Consider the following 20,617-nt stretch of genomic DNA (forward strand, 5'->3'; position numbering starts at 1 on the left):
TGATAACATTTATCTAAAAAAAATAGGACTTTCTCATCTTTCAGCTCTTCTTCCCATCAGCTGTACGGATCTCCAGACATAAATTATCCCCTATATAAATGAGGAAACCAGGTCCACATTAACTCTAACAGGACTGGTCTAAGGTCTAACCCTTAACTAGACCTGAAACACCTTGCCATAAATCCAGGACTTTTTTTTGGGAAAAGTGGCAATGAGAAATTCATGTTCAAGTGATTAAAAATAAAGAGCCATTGCCCAGGTCTCCCAGGGCACACTGCAGCTGCAGAGGAGTGTTTGCTTCTAATGAGAACACAGCCAAACCCTTCCCAGTTTTTGACAAAATATACAGAAATAGAGAGGGAGTGACGTCAAATATGCATCCCATGAATGATGCCATGGGGGCCCTGGAGTATGCTACAGAAACCCTTAGGCTTTGCTGACATCATAAAAAGCAGGTGGAAAAAGCCAGCTCCTGACATCTCTCCAAATGGCAATTGGTAAGTAAAGAGAAAGGAATCCTGATGAAGAGTGTGGATGACTCAACATCATTAGTGTGAGATGGGCTTGGTACAGCCTGCATCTTTAGGGAATCAGAGGTGTGGGAGACGGTAATGAGGCATTGATGGGAACAAAGGGGTAGGTTAGTTACGTCTTTTCAGCTTTCCCTCTCCTTCCCCAGACCACTTCATCTCCTCCTGGAGAAGGCCTGTGATCGATGAGATGGCCACTCATCTACTCCCTACCGTTACGTATGGCACAGTAATTCCTCTAACCTCCTATTTGTCTTGCAGTTACTGGCCCATGTTTAAAATTGACTAACGATGTCACAGAGAGGAGACTTACCCTAGCTTTAAGAACTTGTGTTAGTAGAAAAAAAAAGAGCCTGTTAAGGCACTAACTCCCAGCTTAGCCCACTGTAATTTCATTTCACTCATCAGGATTGTTAAGTATAATATTTTTGGTCTAACTATAAGCTTGGGAATACAGAGAGAGGAACTTGAGAGATTACCAGGATGAAAGCATCTCTACGTGCCCAGCACCCTCCAGCACTGGTATTTGCTATGTGGCAATCACTTAAATTGTATAAATGAAATGATGAAAATCAAGGAAGCTTAGTTAAAATGCCAGAATTCTAATTCTAAAGCTACAGCAGGAAAACACAGGATGAGACTCAAGTATCTTACAATAGTAGGAAGTGAAGAAGTCTACAAAAACAAAAGAACAGACATATCAGAGGGACAGAAGGGCATGCCTTAAAGAACCCCAAAAACCGGCCAGCACCACGGCTCAAGAGGCTAATCCTCTGCCTGCAGTGCCCGCACCCCGGGTTCTAGTCCTGGTCGGGGCGCCGGATTCCACCCCGGTTGCCCCTCTTCCAGGCCAGCTCTCTGCTGTGGCCAGGGAGTGCAGTGGAGGATGGCCCAAGTGCTTGGGCCTTGCACCCAAAAGGGAGACCAGGAGAAGCACCTGGCTCCTGGCTTCAGATCAGCGCGGTGCGCCAGCCATAGCGGCCATTGGAAGACCTTTCTCTCTGTCTCTCTCTCTCACTGTCCACTCTGCCTGTCCAAAAAAAAAAAAAAAAAAAAAAAAAAACCTCAAAAAAATATATAACATAATATTGGCTTTTAACCCAAAGTAGAAAATATACATGAGTCTATACTGAATACACTGTTAAAGAAATAAGTGGGGAGTATAAATAATTCTTTCCTATACAAATTAAAAATAGTATTTGTAGACCCTTCCTGTCATAGAAGGTGAGCATAATTCCTGCTAGCTCTAGAATGTATGTTATACTTACGATTCATTTCCACAGAACAGGGGAGAGAAAGAGACAAATAATTTCACAGAGGAAAAAGCCTGACAATTACTGCCTTAACAAAGCAGTAAAGTTCAACACCCATCAGGTTCTGTGCACAACATGCACCCCCGATATATGATTGTAATGACACTTCACTATTGTGCTATTCTTTGCATAAATCCACAGCCTCCAGTTACAAGATAAGCAGGAGGCAAACTCAGGTTGAGGGAAATTTTAAAGAATATTTCACCAGTGTTTGCCAAGCTCACCAAAGATAGGAAGAGTCAGCAAAGACTGAGAAGCTGTTCTGGATCACAGGAGAATGGGAGACAGGACAACTCACCGATGTGATATCCCGGGATGAATCTTGGGGCAGTAAAGGACATCAATGCAAAACAGTGACATAAAAATAAAGTCTTCAGTTTAGTTAATTGTTATGACACTTTCTTAGTTCTGAGAAATGTATCACAGTAATGCTCAATGATAATAATGGAGGAAAGCGGTTGATGGTTATACAGGAATTCTCTTTTCTCTCTCTTTACAATTTTTCCATAAATTGAAAATTGTTCCAAAACCAAAAGTTTATTTTAAAAACTTTTAATGAAACATTTCAATTTATTCTTAATTGGTATCTAGTCGTGATTAATATTTACTCTATAAAGCATTGGGTTAATTGATTTAAGCTCTCTGATAAACAAAGTCTAAATTGTAAAACAAAAACAAACAAAGGAACCAAAAATTAAACCATTTAGGATTATAGACCATAAATTAAATAATTCTTCTTCCTGCAGTCTACTCTTGAATAAGTACAAACTGAGTCACAAAATTTTGGGAATAGTAACAGTGATAGCTAGATATCTGGATTTCTTTTTTTTTTTTTTTTTGAAAGACAGAGTGGACAGTGAGAGAGAGACAGAGAGAAAGGTCTTCCTTTTTTTTGCCGTTGGTTCACCCCCCAATGGCCGCCATGGCCGGCGCACCGCGCTAATCCAATGGCAGGAGCCAGGTGTTTCTCCTGGTCTCCCATGGGGTGCAGAGCCCAAGCACTTGGGCCATCCTCCACTGCACTCCCTGGCCACAGCAGAGAGCTGGCCTGGAAGAGGGGCAACCGGGACAGAATCCGGCGCCCCAACCGGGACTAGAGCCGGGTGTGCCGGCGCCGCAAGGCAGAGGATTAGCCTAGTGAGCCATGGCACCAGCTTAGATATCTGGATTTCTAACCTTTTATTCATTGTCATACAAAACTAGGTTTCAGAAATGTTTTTAAAAGATGGAGCTAATATGTGAGCTGTATAACCCAAATATCCACGAACATCTCATTTTACCTATTTTTAGTAGCTTAGTCTTCCTTCTGACAAGAATTTAGACATGCTACATGGCATTATATCATTGTATCACTAGTTATTATATCATCCCACATGGGCCTGGATTTTTGTTTTGTTTCATTTTAGCTTTTATTTTCTTTTTAAGTAAGAATATTTTGTTTAAGTGAGTCTTTGAGAAAACAAAAATATCTCAGAATAGAGGAAATGACAGTAGCAAAAGACCACACACACACACACACACACACACACATAGAACAGTCCCTTTCCCTATTAATTGTTGCCTGTGGTTGTTGAAGCATTAACACAGAGTTCAGAACAGTCTCCCTCAACTGTTTAGGACTGCAAAGAACAGACATAGCAAATTAAGGATTTAAAATGGCAACAAGAACTACTACTTCCTCAAAGAGCTAAAAGAGTTTAATTTGAAAATGAGATAAATGACTAATTCCTAAAACTCAAATATTAATTGATGAATGCACTGTCATTATTACAGATGAAGCCATGAGTATCAGGGAGGGTGAATTACTAGGTTATGGCCACTGAATTGATCCGTGACAGGTACAGCATTCGTTAGAACTTACCCCTTTCATTCCAGAATCCATATTCTCACCTTCTACATTATACTGACTCTAAATCAAATTATACCACTAATTACACATGTGGCTTTTTAAAAATCAAGATCATGACCATCATTTTTATAAAATTTTATCTGCATTTGATATTTTGTACTGAAAATGAATTTCTTGAGTTAAAGGATATGGATATTTGAATCAATACTTTCTTAGATTTCTTTCTGTAATGATTGCCTCAGTTGAGAATCAGTGCAGTGCCCCACACCGTCAAGGCCTCACTTGCATTAGGTATTGGGAATTTTAGATCTTATTTTCAGCTGCATGAAACACTTTGCTTTCCTTTGCATTGAATGATTACTGGTATGGTTAAACTGCACTTGCTATTCATGAGTACTTGCTTTTTTAATCATGGTTTTGTCTTATTTTTCCCATAAATCATCTTATTTCATTATCATAATTCAAGGAGTTATTTATTTTCAAACACTCATTGAATGTCTGCCTTCCCTATGTCAGGTATTCTACCAGATTCTGGCATCATGCTTGTTGGTAAACAAAACAGTTTTAATTCATGCTTTATGGAATGTACTATCCAATGGAGTTAACAGACATTGAACAAACAGTGGTGAGTGAAATGCTAAGAGCAGGTTGCTTTAGCATCATATAATAAGAGGACTTGTCATAATCTGAAAGTTCAAGCTAGGTAAAGAGGGAATTCTGGTGACAAAAGGTACAACGGCATTAAGCTGCATCATTAAGATATGAAAAAAATACTTTCTATTTTTTAAGGCTTTTGGGGAAAGGGTTTATTTTTTCTTGATTCTTCAATGTTACAGTATTCATATTTCACGTCATTTGTTATAAACAGCATGTTTCTTTTTCCTTATACTCTAATATATAGTGGCTCCACTTAGAAAAATTCTAGGTCAATAAAAATTAAAATAAATTATCCTTTATTTGTGTGTGTCCATTAACACACACTATTACTTGTTTTTATTTCTGCTGCAAAAATCTAATATTCTCCAGCTCATAGATGTGTGACATCCACCTAACTGAGCACAAATACCTCCTACAGATGAAACCCTTTCCTTATTCCTCTTTCTCTGTTACCATCAGCACCAGCAACACAGTGTTTGCTGGCTATTGCTACATTAAAAATTAACCTAGGCTGGTGCCGTGGTTCAATAGGCTAATCCTCCGCCTGCGGTGCCAGCACCCCGGGTTCTAGTCACCGTCAGGGCGCCGGATTCTGTCCCGGTTGCCCCTCTTCCTGTCCAGCTCTCTGCTGTGGCCCGGGAAGGCAGTGGAGGATGGCCCAAGTGCTTGGGCCCTGCACCCCATGGGAGACCAGGAGAAGCACCTGGCTCCTGGCTTCGGATCAGCTCGGTGCGCCAGCTGCAGCGGCCACTGGGGAGGTGAACCAACGGCAAAGGAAGACCTTTCTCTCTGTCTCTCTCTCTCACTGTCCACTCTGCCTATCAAAAAAAAAATTTTTTTTAACCTAATGCTGTATGACTGAAAAGAGCAGTCATTTATTACTACTCAGAAATCAAAGTGATCCTTAGGTGGTTCTGCTGCTCTGGGCTGGTCTGGCCGGGCTCAGTCACGTATCTAATGTTAGCTAAAGTCGGTGAGTGGTTCTGGCTGGACCTCCCAGCTGCCAGAGACCTCATCGGCACATGTTGGCTAACTCATCTTTGTAATGAGGTGGCTATTGTTCATGACTCCATATCCTCAGCTGGTCAGGATGCATTTGTCTGCAAAGGCATGACACTGGCACACCCTTACTTCTGCTGCATTATATTTGCCAAAGGAAATCACTGAGCCAGTTGTCTCAAGAGGTGGGGAAACAGATTCCATACCATCTTGGGAAGAACTACAAAATCCTCATACAAAGGATATGAATCCAAGAAACGGTAGACAATTGGGACTAATTTTCTAGTAAATCTACCGTAATGACCAAGTTTAATTTTTGCTTAGTTTTTTATTTGTTTAGAGCTGACTATTCCTTGAAGGCCTATTAGAACTCATTGACTTTACATGCGAAGAATCTCACTACCTAATATTTATGCAGCATTTTATTAAATACTATGATAAAAGCTTTATACTCACAGCTATTCCTCACAATAAATATGAGAGATAGGTAATATTATTGCCCCTATTTTGTAGTTAAGGAAATGTTTTTCTAAGTGTAACTTTTCTTAAAAACTCACAGCTAGAATATCAAAGCCAAATTCAGGTATAACATATAAGTCTGTTTTAACATCTGAATTTGGCCTAATTAAAATCTGGAACTATTCACAGATAACCACAGCAAATGTTTATTCTACCAAAATAGTTACATTTCACTTTGTGCTAAATCAAATAACACTTTAATTTATATAGTGTAAACCAATGTATGGAAATCATCTATTCTGGCATCCTCAACACTGAAAATACTATCCACTTGCTTAATTTGCTCCTACAAACTAGAAGTAAAACCGTATTATTCAATTTTTAAGAAAGGCGTCTGTTTCATAGCACTATGGTTAGATAAACTGTACTATAAAGGAGATATGGTAAAACTGGTCTTTTTTTTATTATTATTATTTGACAGGTAGAGTTAAAGAGAGTGAGACAGGGAGAGACAGATAGAAAGGTCTTCCTCCCATTGATTCACTCCCCAAATGGCTGCTATGGCTGGAGTGCTGTGCCAATCCAAAGCCAGGAGCCAGGTGCTTCTTCCTGGTCTCCCATGCAGGTACAGGGGTCCAAGCACTTGGGCCATCCTCTACTGCCCTCCCGGGCCACAGCAGAGAACTGGACTGGAAGAGGAGCAACCGGGACTAGAACCTAGCACCCATATGGGATAATGGCACCGCAGGCGGAGGATTAACCAAGTGAGCCACTGTGTCAGCCCCCAAAACTACTCTTTTATAATATCTTTCAAATCACTGAGATCAGAAATCAGATCTTATGTATCTGCCTGAATCCCCTATGTCTAGCATAGCATTGAGGGTGATAAATCTAACTGTAGAACTAGACACTGCTGGAGAGCATTTGGTACTTATCTTTTTTTTTTTTTTTCATATGTGAGAAACAGATCCAGAGAAGAGATTTGATTGACACCAGACCACTGGCACAATTACGAGTTGATTGTGAAGTAAATGCTGCACTGCTGACTTTTAGCTCAGAGCTTTGGCTCTTGTCTTAGCCTGATGTTCTTGAAGACAAAGCGGTACTGTTTTCTTCCCTTTGCATACAGAGGCATATGGTTTTTTTTTTTTTCCCCCTCATTCTTCTCTAACTCATAAACTTGCTGGACTCAGTGCTCCTGGGAGCGTTAAAGCAGAATGTGCCTATTTACTTTTATTTTTCATACCGTTTTCCTTCTTTTTTATGATGCTGGCTTCTGACTGTGAGGCAGAAACACATAAAAATTGGCATAAAAGCAGCAAAATGTGCCCCAAATGCTGTATTAACTGTAAAATAAGCTTAAATGCCTCTACACAGGGTCTGGTCTATCTGTTAGCTTTTAAGGCAGCTCATCCTGAAGTTTTCCTATTGTCTATAATATGAGGGACAAGGTGTGGGGTAAAGACAATGCCAGCTTGCCCATGTCTTCGCAACAAATCATTGCATAGACTTGGGCAGTCCTGACATCTGTCGGCAGATAAGGAGCAAAAGGAAAGAGTGAGGCTCTAGCTCAGTCTCAGAAAGCACCAGAAAAATTATTTAGGTATGTGATTTATCATCATCAGATCCCTAGTAGGGTCAGATCAACAGATTTCCAGGCAAAAGACAATATATACCGAGACCATGCCTGCTATTTTTATTCTCAAAGCCCCTTTTATGTCAAGAATTTCAAAAGGGAAACACCATCATTGCGGCACTCCTTAGCCTCTATTCCAGCCTCCAGTCTTGTGTGTATGTCTTGTGTTCTCCCCACTGGACTCATGGGGAGCATTCACACATGCGAGGCACACTGTGTCACTTCCCTATCCAAACCCCTTCCGTGTCTTCCCACTGCCCTCAGGATGACATCTAAACTCAGGCCCAGGTCTCACACGCATCCTCCACACAGCCACTGCGATCCTCCTGCCTCTCCCCTCTCTCACCTTCACTGTATTTCATCAGTTCCTCAAATGATCTCTGATCTTTGTCCTCTCTAGATCTTCACACATGCTGGTCCTTCTACCTGGAACATCCTTTCATCCTATTCCCACTCTTACCCTCATTTTGAAGCCACAACCTAGAAAGAGCTTCTTGGAAGGCTGTGAGATATGCGCTTTGATTTTCTTCCCTTGGCTCTGCCCTATGATCTCACAGCGCCCTGGACCACTTTGATCATAGTACTTCTGTTTCTGTTGTGGGTTTTTTCTTTCTTTTTTTTTTTTTTTTTTGTATTGCAACTGAGGTTTATATAAGATAAACAGTTTATAAAATATGCCAAACTATCTCTTTTATAAGAAATTATTTATTTCTGAGGCAGACAGACAAAGAGATAGCTAGACGGAGAAAGAGCTCCCACTTGCTGGTTCACTACCTGACTCTCCTCAATGACCAATGGTCAAAGTCAGGAGCTAGGAACTCAATCCGAGTCTTACATGGGTGGAGGAACCCAACTACTTGAGCTACTGTTCTTAGTTCCCAGGATCTGCATTATCAGGAACCTGAAGTCAGGAGCTGGAACCAGAGATCAACCTGGGAACTCTACTGTGTCACATGGGCATCCTAACTGGTGTCTTAACTGCTGGACTAAATATCTACCCCAGCTCTGGAAAAAAAATACATACTTGTATCTTAATATGCATCTCTGGCATCTAACATGGTCAGAGATCACTGCAGCTTAGTGGTTAGGACAATACAATCCCTGTGTAGCTCCTGGCTGTCTAATTAGCTGTGCAAAATGGATAAAGTCATGCGGACTCTGCAAATCTCAATTTGCTCATTTCTGAAATAATAAGAAACATATCCAATGAATGAACAACTTAGAATCCTTCCACAGGTATTCATGAATTTACTGCTTAGCAGTAGACATACTACTTTCTGTTCTAGGTTTTCATTTCTTCGCCAGAAACATGAGAAGACTCAGTAAAATTACCTACGTGGGGCTATACGGTGACAGGTAAGAAACTATTCCAGTCAGAAGATAATGACAGTTCTGTTATTAAGCTTTATTTCCTCAAAAATTTTTAATGTAGGTTGGTAATACAATAAATGTTGAAAATAAAACCTCAAGAGCTAAGGTGACTTGCCGAAGGTCTTGTGGACAAATAGAACCAAATTGGAAACATGACATAACAATTCAAGGTTAATATCTTTATTGTTAGAATTCTCAGTTTAAGATAAAGTATGGAATACTAATACCATCTTTGGCACAATGTGTAATAAGATAGTAAAATAAGGATTTTCTCAAGTTCATAGACTTTCACAGCTGCAACAAACTTTAGATTTTTTTAAAGATTTTATAAAAAAAGAAAGAAAAAGATTTTATTTATTTATTTGAGAGGTAGAGTTAAAGACAGTGAGAGGGAGAAACAGAGAGAAAGGTCTTCCATCTGCTGGTTCACTCTCCAAATGGCCACAACAGCCGGAACTGTGCCGATCCAAAGCTAGGAGCCAGGTGCTTTTTCCTGGTCTCCCATGTAGGTCAAGGGTCCAAGGACTTGGGTCATCTTCCACTGCTTTCCCAGGCCATAGCAGAGAACTGGATCAGAAGAGGAGCAGCCGGGACTAGAACTGGCACCCATATGGGATGCCAGCACCACAGGCAGAGAATTAACCTACTGTGCCATGGCACCAGCCCCCACAAACTTTAAATTAAATTGGATTCTGGGGCCGGCGCTGCAGCACAGCAGGTTGAAGCCCTGGCCTGAAGCACTGGCATCCCATATGTGTGCCCGTTCTTGTCCCAGCTTCTCCTCTTCTGATCCAGCTCTCTATTGTGGCTTGGGAAAGCAGCAGAAGATGGCCCAAGTCCTTGGGCCCCTGCATCCACATAGGAGATCTGGAAGAAGCTCCTGGCTCCTGGTTTCATATCGGCACAGCTCTGGCCATTGTGGCCATCTGGGGAGTGAACCAGTGGATGGAAGACTTTTCTGCCTCTACCTTTCTCTGTAACTCTGTCTTTCAAATTAATAAAATAAATCTTTAAAAAAAACTTTAAAAAATTAAAACAGATTCTATGTATGATGATTGAGGACTCAAAAGGTGACATGTAACCAAGGACACCCTACTATCATAGTGGGCTTTTCTTATGGACACCAAACACTTGATGGGCCCTCCTTGCCTGAATCTCAGTTTGCCTGGAATACAAGGTCTTTCTTACATGATACTTCTTTCAATTAAGGATCCATTAAGTATAACCAACTATGTAGATAAAATAATCTGGTGTGCCATTTTGTAACTGACAGTCCAGCTGTGAAGCATGGATTTAAAGAGGCCTATTACTTGGGTAATGGAAAGCATTTAATGGTATTTCTAGAAAACATTCATCATACATTTTACTCAGCTGTGAATGAGTAGTCACTATGTGTCGGGTCCTTTTCTAGGTGCCAGGAATATTCAAACGGATAAATAGAAAAGTCTTTTATATATAATAATTGGTTAAAAATATCCTAATATTTATTATCTAGCCTTAGGGCTTAGACTACACTGATTAATTTTGGATAGATATTGCCCAAATAATTCAGACAATTATTTTGATATCTTAGAATCTGTAATGTCATGTCATATATGGAAGTGCTTAGGGGCAATGGGTTGTTTGATTATATTATGGTATAAAGCTAAGGTCAACTAAACTTCAATAGAGGGTATTTGGTTTTGTTCTGATCCAGTCCCAAAGTTGCTGTCCCTGGTTCTGGTCAGTTACAGGATGCTCATTGTAAAGGAAGGTGTATTTGTCCTTCTCAAAATTTTCATCTTTTTAAATCTTTATCATAACAATGCTTTCTTTCAGCTTCAGAGACTATTTTTGGTGTTTTTGTCAGTATCCTCCTAAAATCTGAGTTGAAAGGACCTGTAGAAACTATTATACACATTGGGAAATTTGTGTTCCAGAACTGGAGACAGAATTGTCCAACAGTGCATAGTATGACAAGACTAAAGGCTAGAAGTGGGTTGTCCTGATTACTTTTGATCTCATTGCTACAAATATAGTCCTGCAAGTGAACCTGAGAAATGAGCAAGAAAAGAAAGTACATTTATTTTATATACAAAAACAATGATGAGAAAAAAATGCAGACAAGTGAGAAAAATAGAAGAAAAGTGTCTTGCCCAGAATCTCATGACTGGGAAGTTGCTAAGGTGAATCCAAGAGTCAGGCTTCCTAATCCCTATGATACTCCCCTAGGAATGACCTATAAGCAAGGAAAATAGTACTGAGAAGCCTTAAGCTTAGCATAGATAACTTGCAGATATGGAGTTGTGATTTCTGTTATCATGCAATTCAGGTTTAATTCATGACTCTACACCTACCACCCTTGTATTTTTCTACTAGCAAACCAGGTGGTAGGACCTAAAGCTGCATTGGGAGTTTTAATTTTCCCCACCAAAGCTCCAGCCACATGAATGAAATTATCTTGGAGCCTCCAGAATAGACCAGCTGCCAACTAAATACCAGAAGAATCACCCAGCAAAGCCCTATTCAAATTCTCAGCCCACAAAGTCATCAATTCTAATAAAATGTTAAGTTTTCAAGTTGTTAACCTTAGGGTTAGTTTGTTTCATTTTAACAGAATAATTAGTACACCATTTTATTTAAAATAACCAGTACAATGTTTGACATACAGCAGACACTCAATAGTTTTCTGTTGACAACTGGATAATGACTACTGGACAACCTGGAGAAATTTAAAGGCAACTAACACGGACTAAATTCCTATCTGTGCCAGTCACTCAACTCTTCACAATGACTCTATGAAGGATGTTATACTATAATCTCAATTTTCAATGGTTGAAACTTAAGCACAAAACATTAAATAACTTCTCAGAGGAGGTCACAGATCTAAGAATTGGGAAACTAGGATTAGATCCCAGTGGATTTCCATGCCATGCTGTCTTTAGATAGTAAATTTTCACACAGATGGAAACAGAGTGAAATTCCAACAAGGAGCCCTTGGAGTTGGATTGGGAATGTGTACAGGTATATGATACCATGGTCATACAAGTGTGTCAAACACATCATAGGTACACACATATTGAGTCCAGTTTCAGACAATATTGTACTTTTTTATTTTCAAGAATCGTTTGACCTTGGTCCTTAAGTCAGACCAGGTAGTCATTTGAGGTGAGGACTTTGAGTTAGATCTATATTCAGACAATTCAGATAAATGTTCCATCACATATCTTGTTTAATTTTGAATGTCATTTAACCAGATTCTCAGTTTGAACAACCAAAAAGAGTGAATAATGGTAATGATAGTATCTACCCAACTAAGTCATAGTTCAATGACATATAGGTAAAGTAAGTGTTATGACTGACATGCAGGAACTGCTTAATAAATGGTCACTGAAACCTGAAAACCACGGAGTCTGCACTTCTCTCTCAAGAGCTTTTTCTCCCTCCAGAGATATGTTTGATTATTTCTATAACCTGGTCCAAAAGGCTTCTGTCATCGGTCCTTAAGTCCCTTCAAACCTTAATTCACATGACTCTTTTGGCTCACACCCTTGCCATACTTCTGTTCCTTCTATGTTCCACATTCTACACCCTGTGGGGCTGCTCTACAAAGAATAATATTTTACTCCATGAAAGCCCATTGAGACTAACTTGATGATTCTGCTAAAGGCTGATTCTTGGAGCACATTGGTGTTCATTCCATGAGTGTTTTCAGAGCTTCAAAATTTGAGAGAAAAATAGGAGATACATCACCTTTCCTGGGCTTTTCATTGTATAAAGGAGGAAACTGAAAATGAGAAATGAGAGGATTTGTACCAATGGTTACAAAGTGATAGAGCAGTAGAAGAAGAATGGTAATGCAATTGACACTTCTCTCCTTGGAGGATTTAAAAGAGACCCAGCACTTCCCCAGGCATGCACACTACTCCTCACTGTGATATAAACATCACAGGAAAGTGCTGGAGTCTAAGATTTAGGCTGCCACTGCTCAGACACTGCCTGGAGATTCCTTGAAATAACCTTTTCATTGTTGGATCCATTGAAAAGGGGTCCCATTTACACAGGGAGAAAAATAAATGGTCCATGTATTCATAGGCAGACAGATGTTCAAGCTCACTACTAAACAAGGAAATGCAACTAAATGCTACAGAGTGTGTTTTTCACATATAAAATTAGCAAATATTAAAAAGATAGATCATAACCAGGTTATAATTTTTAGGCTAGAGAAATTATGCTCTCATATACTATCCAAAGAATGTCAACTAGGAAAACCTTTGACAAACTTGTCATCTAAAATGTATAATCCTTTGGCCTAGCAATCCCACTTAGAGAGCTCTGTTCTACTAAAATACTCTTATAGGATTCTGATATGTTTATAAGGCTATTTCTTTCATATTTCTATACTCAAGAAAAAATCAAAAGCAATTTCCAAGTCCATCAATAGGGAACTACTTAAATTAGGGTACATTTACTTCAGGAATTGTATGCAACTAGCTTTAACAAGAAGATTTCTATGTATCAAGGTGTGAAGAATCACATACATGAAAGATGAAATAGTTGAGAGAGGACCAAAGTAGGTGTTTCATGTTTTATTGTATGTATTGGTATCATTTTAAACTCTTGCAAAAATAGAAACATCTTCTGTAAATAAAGGCATAAAATGAAGAGAATTGAAGCTGATCCCAATACTCTTTCCAAATTTAATTTAGTCAGATATTTTGCCTATGCAGAAAGTTGCAACTTCTGGAAGCCCAAGGAAAAGTCTTGATGAGAAATCTAGTGCTTGTAAAATACTGCCATTTATAGGGGGGAAACCTGCTCATTTCAGCAGTAAGGGCAACAGGAGAATGGCTGATTGGCAAATCAGAGCTAGCTTATGGTGTGCTAGTTGGCAGAAATGCAGGCCACACGAGGCAAACATCATCTTGTTGGATCTTTCGTACATAGAAATGGCTGCATCGCCTGTAAATACTGCTTAAATGCAGCCAGATTTTTCAACATCTCTGAATAATGGCTTTGCCTCCCATACAGTCACTTGCCTGGTTCTCTCAGAGTCAGACTGGGACTGCAGGCCACTTGCAGGCAATTGCTATGGCTGCTATAACAAACTATCACAAACTTAGTGGCTTGAAAAACAATAGAGATTTCTGATGTCTGGTTTGGGAGGTCAGAAGTCTGAAATGAAGTCTTTAAGGGCTCAAATCAAGATGTTGGAAAAGCTGAATTCCTTTTACAAACTCTAGGGGAGAATTCATTCTTTGGCTTTTCAAGCCTGTGGAGGCCACCCAGACTTTGCACTCTGTTGGCGCTGTCACATCGCCTTCTCTCACTCTGACCCTTTGCCTTTTCACAAATCCAGAATAATCTCTCCATCGCAAGACCCTTAATTTAATGACACTTGCAATCTCTTCTGCCATCGAAAGTTACATATCTTTAGCTTCCAGCTATCAGGATGTTGACATGATTCTGCCCTTCCCCTTATCTTTGAAAATTCCTCAGTGGTTAGCGGTATGGCCCAGAGAAGAGCACCTCAGTTTGCTCTCTTAGCAAATCTGAACTAATACTACATACCCTACACCACCCCATGAGGGAAGGCTGTGATGATCTGTGGAAGTCAGACCTGGCGATTTTCACATCACATCAGCAGAAGGATATCTGACAAATCTCTGTTGATGGCATAAACTATGTTACCAATGATGACAGCAATTTTAGTATCTCCCACACAATCATCATGGTAGGTACTCATTACCTTGATTTTGTCCTATTACAATATATGGGGCATAGTTACATATGGGCATATTTCAAAAGAAGCAGAATCATAAGATATACAGTAATATGAAATACCTCCCCATAAAGTCACTTCCACACACACATTCAATGATGGTAAGTCCTGGTATTAAAACGTGTACCTATATATGTCCTTCCTAATGCTGATTTTATTATTCAAGAAACTTCCAATTACTAGATGATGTATGGAAAACAGCTCTAATTTTACATTGAGCATTATGTGTTGAGAAGTATTCTAAATACCTTGTAAGTATTCAGTTACCAACAGTTAGAAACATAGTTTCAAATTTCCCAGAAGAGTGTGAATGGGATCCAGGAATATCAAGGCAGAAATACATAGTAGCAGGGGAAAAAAATAACTGGTAAGTTATAAGGTATGAGCAAAATATTCTGTTGAAAACATTAATGGAGCGGTGCTCATGTCCTGTATTTTGCTGCATTCAACATAAGCTCATGATTCTATGCACTGGGCACTGTAAATAATATCCCCTTATATGCATAGGGGAGTTTTCAATCTTTCAATATACAGAAGCACCTTTTTTATCCCGTGTGATATTTGTGCCAACTCTGTGAGGCCAGCTGGGACTCTATCTCACAGAAAGGAGAAATGAGACTGAGTCATTCTCAAGATTCCGTTTCTAAGAGATGAACTGTGACTTAAAATTGTGTCTCCTACAACTCTATTTCCATACCTGTGAAATAGAGATTTAAAAGGCAGATCTTTTAAAAGTAAATATTAATACTTGAAAAATATTTAGAATGCTTCTTAACATATAATACTCAATGAAAAAACAGAACTGTTTTCCATGTATAATTTTGGAAATTTTAACTGGAAATTTCTTTTTTTTTTTTTTTTTTTTTTTTTGACAGGCGGAGTTCAACAGTGAGAGAGAGAGAGAGAGACAGAGACAGAGAGAAAGGTCTTCCTTCTGTTGGTTCACCCCCCAAATTGCCGCTACGGCTGGCACTGTGCCGACTCAAAGCCAGGAGCCAGGAGCCTCCTCCTGGTCTCCCATGCGGGTGCAGGGCTCAAGCACTTGGGCCATCCTCCACTGCTTCCTGGGCCACAGCAGAGAGCTGGACTGGAAGAGGAGCAACTGGGACAGAATCAGCGCCCCAACAGGGACTAGAACCTGGAGTGCCGGTGCCACAGGTGGAGGATTAGCCTAGTAAGCAGCGGCGCCGGCCAAACTTCTTGATAATAAAATAACATTAGGAAGGACATAGTGGTTGTATGAGGAATGGGTTAGCAACCACATACAGGCAATATATACATATTTCAACACCACCAACCTACATGCACCTGGAACTCTCCATCATAATCAGTTCTCTCTTACGTTCCTTTTGTGGCATAGTACTTATTTCAGCACCTGTTATTGTGTGATAATTTAATCAGTATATGTGTCCTACATTCAACTCTGAGCTCCACAAAAACATGCAGTTTAGTAGCTAATGCTCATTATTACATTCCTTAGCACTGCACTGCTGCCTGGGAGATGCTCAAATATTTGCATGAATGGATCAGAAACTGAAGCTAATTAATTTTGTCATGATCTCTATTCCTACCGACTCCATTTTCATTCCCTGATAAAACTGCAGAATAACATAAACATCCAACACTGGGAAAATATTTCATAACTTTTTTTTTTTGACAGGCAGAGTGGACAGTGAGAGAGAGAGACAGAGAGAAAGGTCTTCCTTTGCCGTTGGTTCACCCTCCAATGGCTGCTGTGGCCGGTGCGCTGTGGCTGGCGCTCCGCACTGATCCAAAGGCAGGAGCCAGGTACTTATCCTGGTCTCCCATGGGGTGCAGGGCCCAAGCACTTGGGCCATCCTCCACTGCACTCCCTGGCCACAGCAGAGAGCTGGCCTGGAAGAGGGGCAACCAGGACAGAATCCGGTGCCCCGACTGGGACTAGAATCTGGTGTCCCGGCGCCGCAAGGCAGAGGATTAGCCTACTGAGCTGCTGCGCCGGCCCATAACTTTCTTTAACATGTAACATTAGTTTAGATTAATTACCAACCCATAGTTGAGGCTCTAAAATGCTTTCAGACTCATTTGTCCCTTTTCTTGAGTGTTACTGTAGTTCTCAGAGGTGGCCATCATAGGTTTTTGTCCTCCTTTTTAGAAATCATTAAACAGAAATTCCAAGAAAGATGGCTTTCCCAAGGTAATAAAGCTAGTGCATGTTTGAAATTAAACTGGACAATAGATCATTTGCATCCTCTGTAATAACAATAAAAATGCTGATAATTATCTAGTAGGCAGAATTAGGCTGACATATATGTATATATATACACACATGCATAATTAATTAAACTACCAGGAACATTAACATGCCTAATATATATATATATATATGTGTGTGTGTGTGTGTGTTAGCATATACTCATATATATGGTCATTTAATGCACCTAATAGTTCAACTCATAAGGTGAAATATAGATCAAGAAAATGAGGCAACTGACTGGCTAAAATTTGTACAACTAGTAACCGTTCATTGCTGGAACAGAAATTAAATCTATCTCCACATGGATCCAGAGCCAGATATTTAAACCACCATGCCATACTGCCTCCCTTTTCAGCGAGATTCTATTCCTACTACAAGATGTTGACTCCCCTGTGCCCTTTCTTGATGATTAAAATATTTATTGCCTCATTCCCTACCGTATGAAGTCCAACTTGTTTTCACTTTTTCCTATTTTTACTGTTTTCTGACCACAGGCAATAAAGTTTAGCAAAGCTAGAACACCTTACGTTCCCCAGCTGACATAAAAAAGAGAAGATGCCTTCCAGTTACGTCATCTTAACTACTGGAAGATATGTTCTTTGAAAAGGTCCATAATGAGTTTTCACAGGACAGAGAGAATTATCTAAAATATAACATGCTTCGACAGTGAAACCTCCTTATGGATATTTTGCCCTGAGCAGTTGTCAGTACATAGCACTTAATCATCCCCACGGTATACATGTTCAGCGCAAGGCTCTTAGCACTTGCTTCTGGGAGTGTGTGACATGGTTTCCATTTTAAAAGCTTCTTCTGGCTTGAGGTTGAAAGACACGGTGGGTTATCATAGCATCAAGGAAGGTTAGAGCTGCGTAAGAACTTAGAGCAGATCCAGAAGAGGATAATTTCCATGTCAGTGTTGTGTCCCTCACACTTAACACAGTGTCCAACACATGGAAGATAAAAGTTGTGCAAATAGATGAGAGCTATTTACAGATAAAGAAATAAAGGTTCAGACAAGTAACTAATTTACCTAAAATCACCTAAAATTCAGATTTAAAAGTCTTATGAGTTTAAAAATGTTTTCTAATTTATTTTTTAGCCCATTAATTAAGTCATTCATTCAGGGCATAGATACTTGATTAAATATTGAGAAAAGTACACAAAGGATTAAGATATGGTTATACTCATTGGCTATACTCATTGACAGAAATGAGATGGAATGGCAAGTGTCAGGGTGGAAAGTAATCAACGATCCATTCTGAAGAGTCCTCACTCACACACACTTCAGGATGCATGTGTACGTAGGAGGAAATTTACAATACTTAAGAAGTGGTTACACGTATATTCCTATCAATAGGACAATTAGAAGGCAGACCATCACGTATCCATATCATAATATAGTGAATAGCCTTTAAAATTTATCACATGGTCAGTATTAGCTGACAGAAAGATCACTACCAACAGTTTGGAGTTGGAGAAAATAAACCAGTCTCAGAACATGCATAAAGAACACCCCATTCATGTATTCACATTCAGGAATCAGAAGTTGTAAACCTGTGGGTTAGAGCTGGCTTACAAGTATCTCATTTGGCCTGTGTGTCATTTCTTAAGAAAATTAAAATTCACTGCCAACATTTTAAAGTCAGAAGCTTTCCCTGCAATGGTCTGGATTTGAGGCCAGACTTAAGAAAGTTAAGTATCTGACAACGCTGGGGGTTAGAAACAGTTGAAGCTTCCATCTACATATAGGGAATGTACCCTTGACCCTCACCTACTGACAGATGCCTGGCGCTCCTAGACATTCTGGTGATGGACCACCTTCCCTGACTAAGGAAGAACCTGACAGTATGCACAGAACTGCTTCACCTGATGGAAACCTGAGTTGGCAAGGTGATAAGGGGTTAGGACGCTAGAGAGCAGTTTTCACGGTTCCTTTTATGCATTTAGAGTTTGCTTATCTCTTGTGGAGGGCAATGGTGCTTGTAGGAGGCAGCGAAAGGGATGGCTGTTGCTTGAGCACTTGAGGGTGAGGCATGTGAAGTGCAAGAGACGCCCTTAGAAAAGGTTCTGACCCGGGCTATTCCGTATCATTCTGAGACGTCACTTTACAACCTACCCACCAAGTTCACAGGCAACTGGGAGCAAACATGAAGTGCCTAGCCAGGAACCTACATGGTCTATGGCTTTGTCTAACAACCCCTTGGTGACTTTGCTTCTTCCCAAAGCAAATGCCCACAAGTCCCACTTTTTCTAGGCTACCAGAACCTCTTAATGGCCAGAGGAGAAATTTAGCTCAAAATTTTAAGGATTTAGAGATTGTAGAGGTAGAAAAAAAAACCTGAAAAGTACCCTGCATTAGGAGTTGAGGGGAAGGAAGAAGGGAAGGGGGAAAGGGAAGGCCAGGGGGGAGCAGGAAGAAAATTGTGACTATAGGCCCCAGGTTCCACATGTGTCAAACGAGAGACGAACTGGATGTTTCAGCAACATTAAAACTCTGAATTTGGGTTTTGGTTTCTGGATTGACCCATCTGGGAAATTAGATATGCAGTTCAAATGACTTAATGTTGCCTGCTTTTCATGAAGTTTTTAAGAGTTCTTCTCATCTGAAGAAATGGACAGAGCACTGAGGCAGTACCTTTTTTCCCAAAGATTGTCCAGGGCTGTTATCACAGAGATTATTCCAATTGAGATGCATTCTCTAGGGCTGGTTGAATTCTGCAGCCTAGCACAGTAATAAGACCTTGCATTTGTACAGCAATTTTTACATTTCTGAAGTGCTTTCCATCTCTGTCCTGAATTTTATACTTCTATCAATACTATAATGTAGGCAAGACAGGAGTTTTTAAAATGGCATTTGAACAATTGGGAAACTTGGACTTGAGCTGCTCTCAGGGAGGCAGCAATGATATACTCAAAAATGTGCTTCAGAGCTGGGAATGACTTTTCTTTTTAAAGAATTTTTTTTTTTATTCATTTGAAAGAGTTACACCAAGAGGTAGAGCCAGAGAGAGGTGTTCCATTCCACTGGTTCACTCCTCAAGTGACTGCAAAGGCCAGAGCTGAGCTGATCCAAAGCCAGGAGCCAGGAGCTTCCTCCAGGTCTCCCACGCAGGTGCAGGGGCCCAAGGACTTGGGCCATCTTCCACTGCTTTCCCAGGCCATAGCAGAGAGCTGGATCAGAAGAGGAGCAGCTGGGTCTCAAACCAGCATCCATATGGGATGCTGGAGCTGCAGGCTGGGGCTTTAACCCACGGCACCACAGTGCCAGCACTGGCCAAGGGACTGATTCTTGTCTTAATTGTTAGTAGACTGGCTGAGTAAATTCCTTAAGTTCCTCAGCCTCAATTTGCTTATATATAATATTGCATTATATATATTAAATTATAATAAATAATACATTTATTAACAATATTAACAATTTATATAACAATTGATATGAATTTTATATAATAATTAATATAAATATTAACAAGCAGGAGTGAATGAGAGGACTTTTGTGCTAGGCCATCAACATTAGACTTGCCTGCCAGCAGTCACCTTGGGTGGGACAAAGACAAGTGATCAGTTTTAGAGAGATTTCAGGACAAAGAGGGTATGCAGATGAAAACCAAGGACAAGGGCTGCTACTGATGGCCCCTGATTTCCAAAGGGTAAGTCTGGCTGCCCTGGCCACCACTCACTGAGAGAGTGAATGCAAAGGACATTTGAGATGGCCAGATGCAGAAGGGGTCACTCTGAGCATGCTGACTTGAAACATCTTTGATACATCCAAAAGAAGTTGCTTTAAAGGATAGAATTAGTTTGTG

General features: G+C 40.1%; 2 long non-coding RNA genes across 2 annotated transcripts in view; one reads left to right on the top strand and one right to left on the bottom strand.

Moving 5' to 3' along the window:
* Nucleotides 1-15,380, top strand: part of LOC127490700 (uncharacterized) — a 38,062-nt gene extending 22,682 nt beyond the window's left edge. The window contains exon 3 of the long non-coding RNA XR_011389424.1: nucleotides 8,730-15,380. This is a non-coding gene — a long non-coding RNA (uncharacterized lncRNA). The remainder of the gene's footprint in view (nucleotides 1-8,729) is intronic.
* Nucleotides 1-20,617, bottom strand: part of LOC138850202 (uncharacterized) — a 162,484-nt gene that overhangs the window by 61,687 nt on the left and 80,180 nt on the right. The window lies entirely within an intron of this gene.

The sequence above is a fragment of the Oryctolagus cuniculus genome, chromosome 6, assembly GCF_964237555.1.
Source record: "Oryctolagus cuniculus chromosome 6, mOryCun1.1, whole genome shotgun sequence".
Lineage (NCBI taxonomy): Eukaryota > Metazoa > Chordata > Mammalia > Lagomorpha > Leporidae > Oryctolagus > Oryctolagus cuniculus.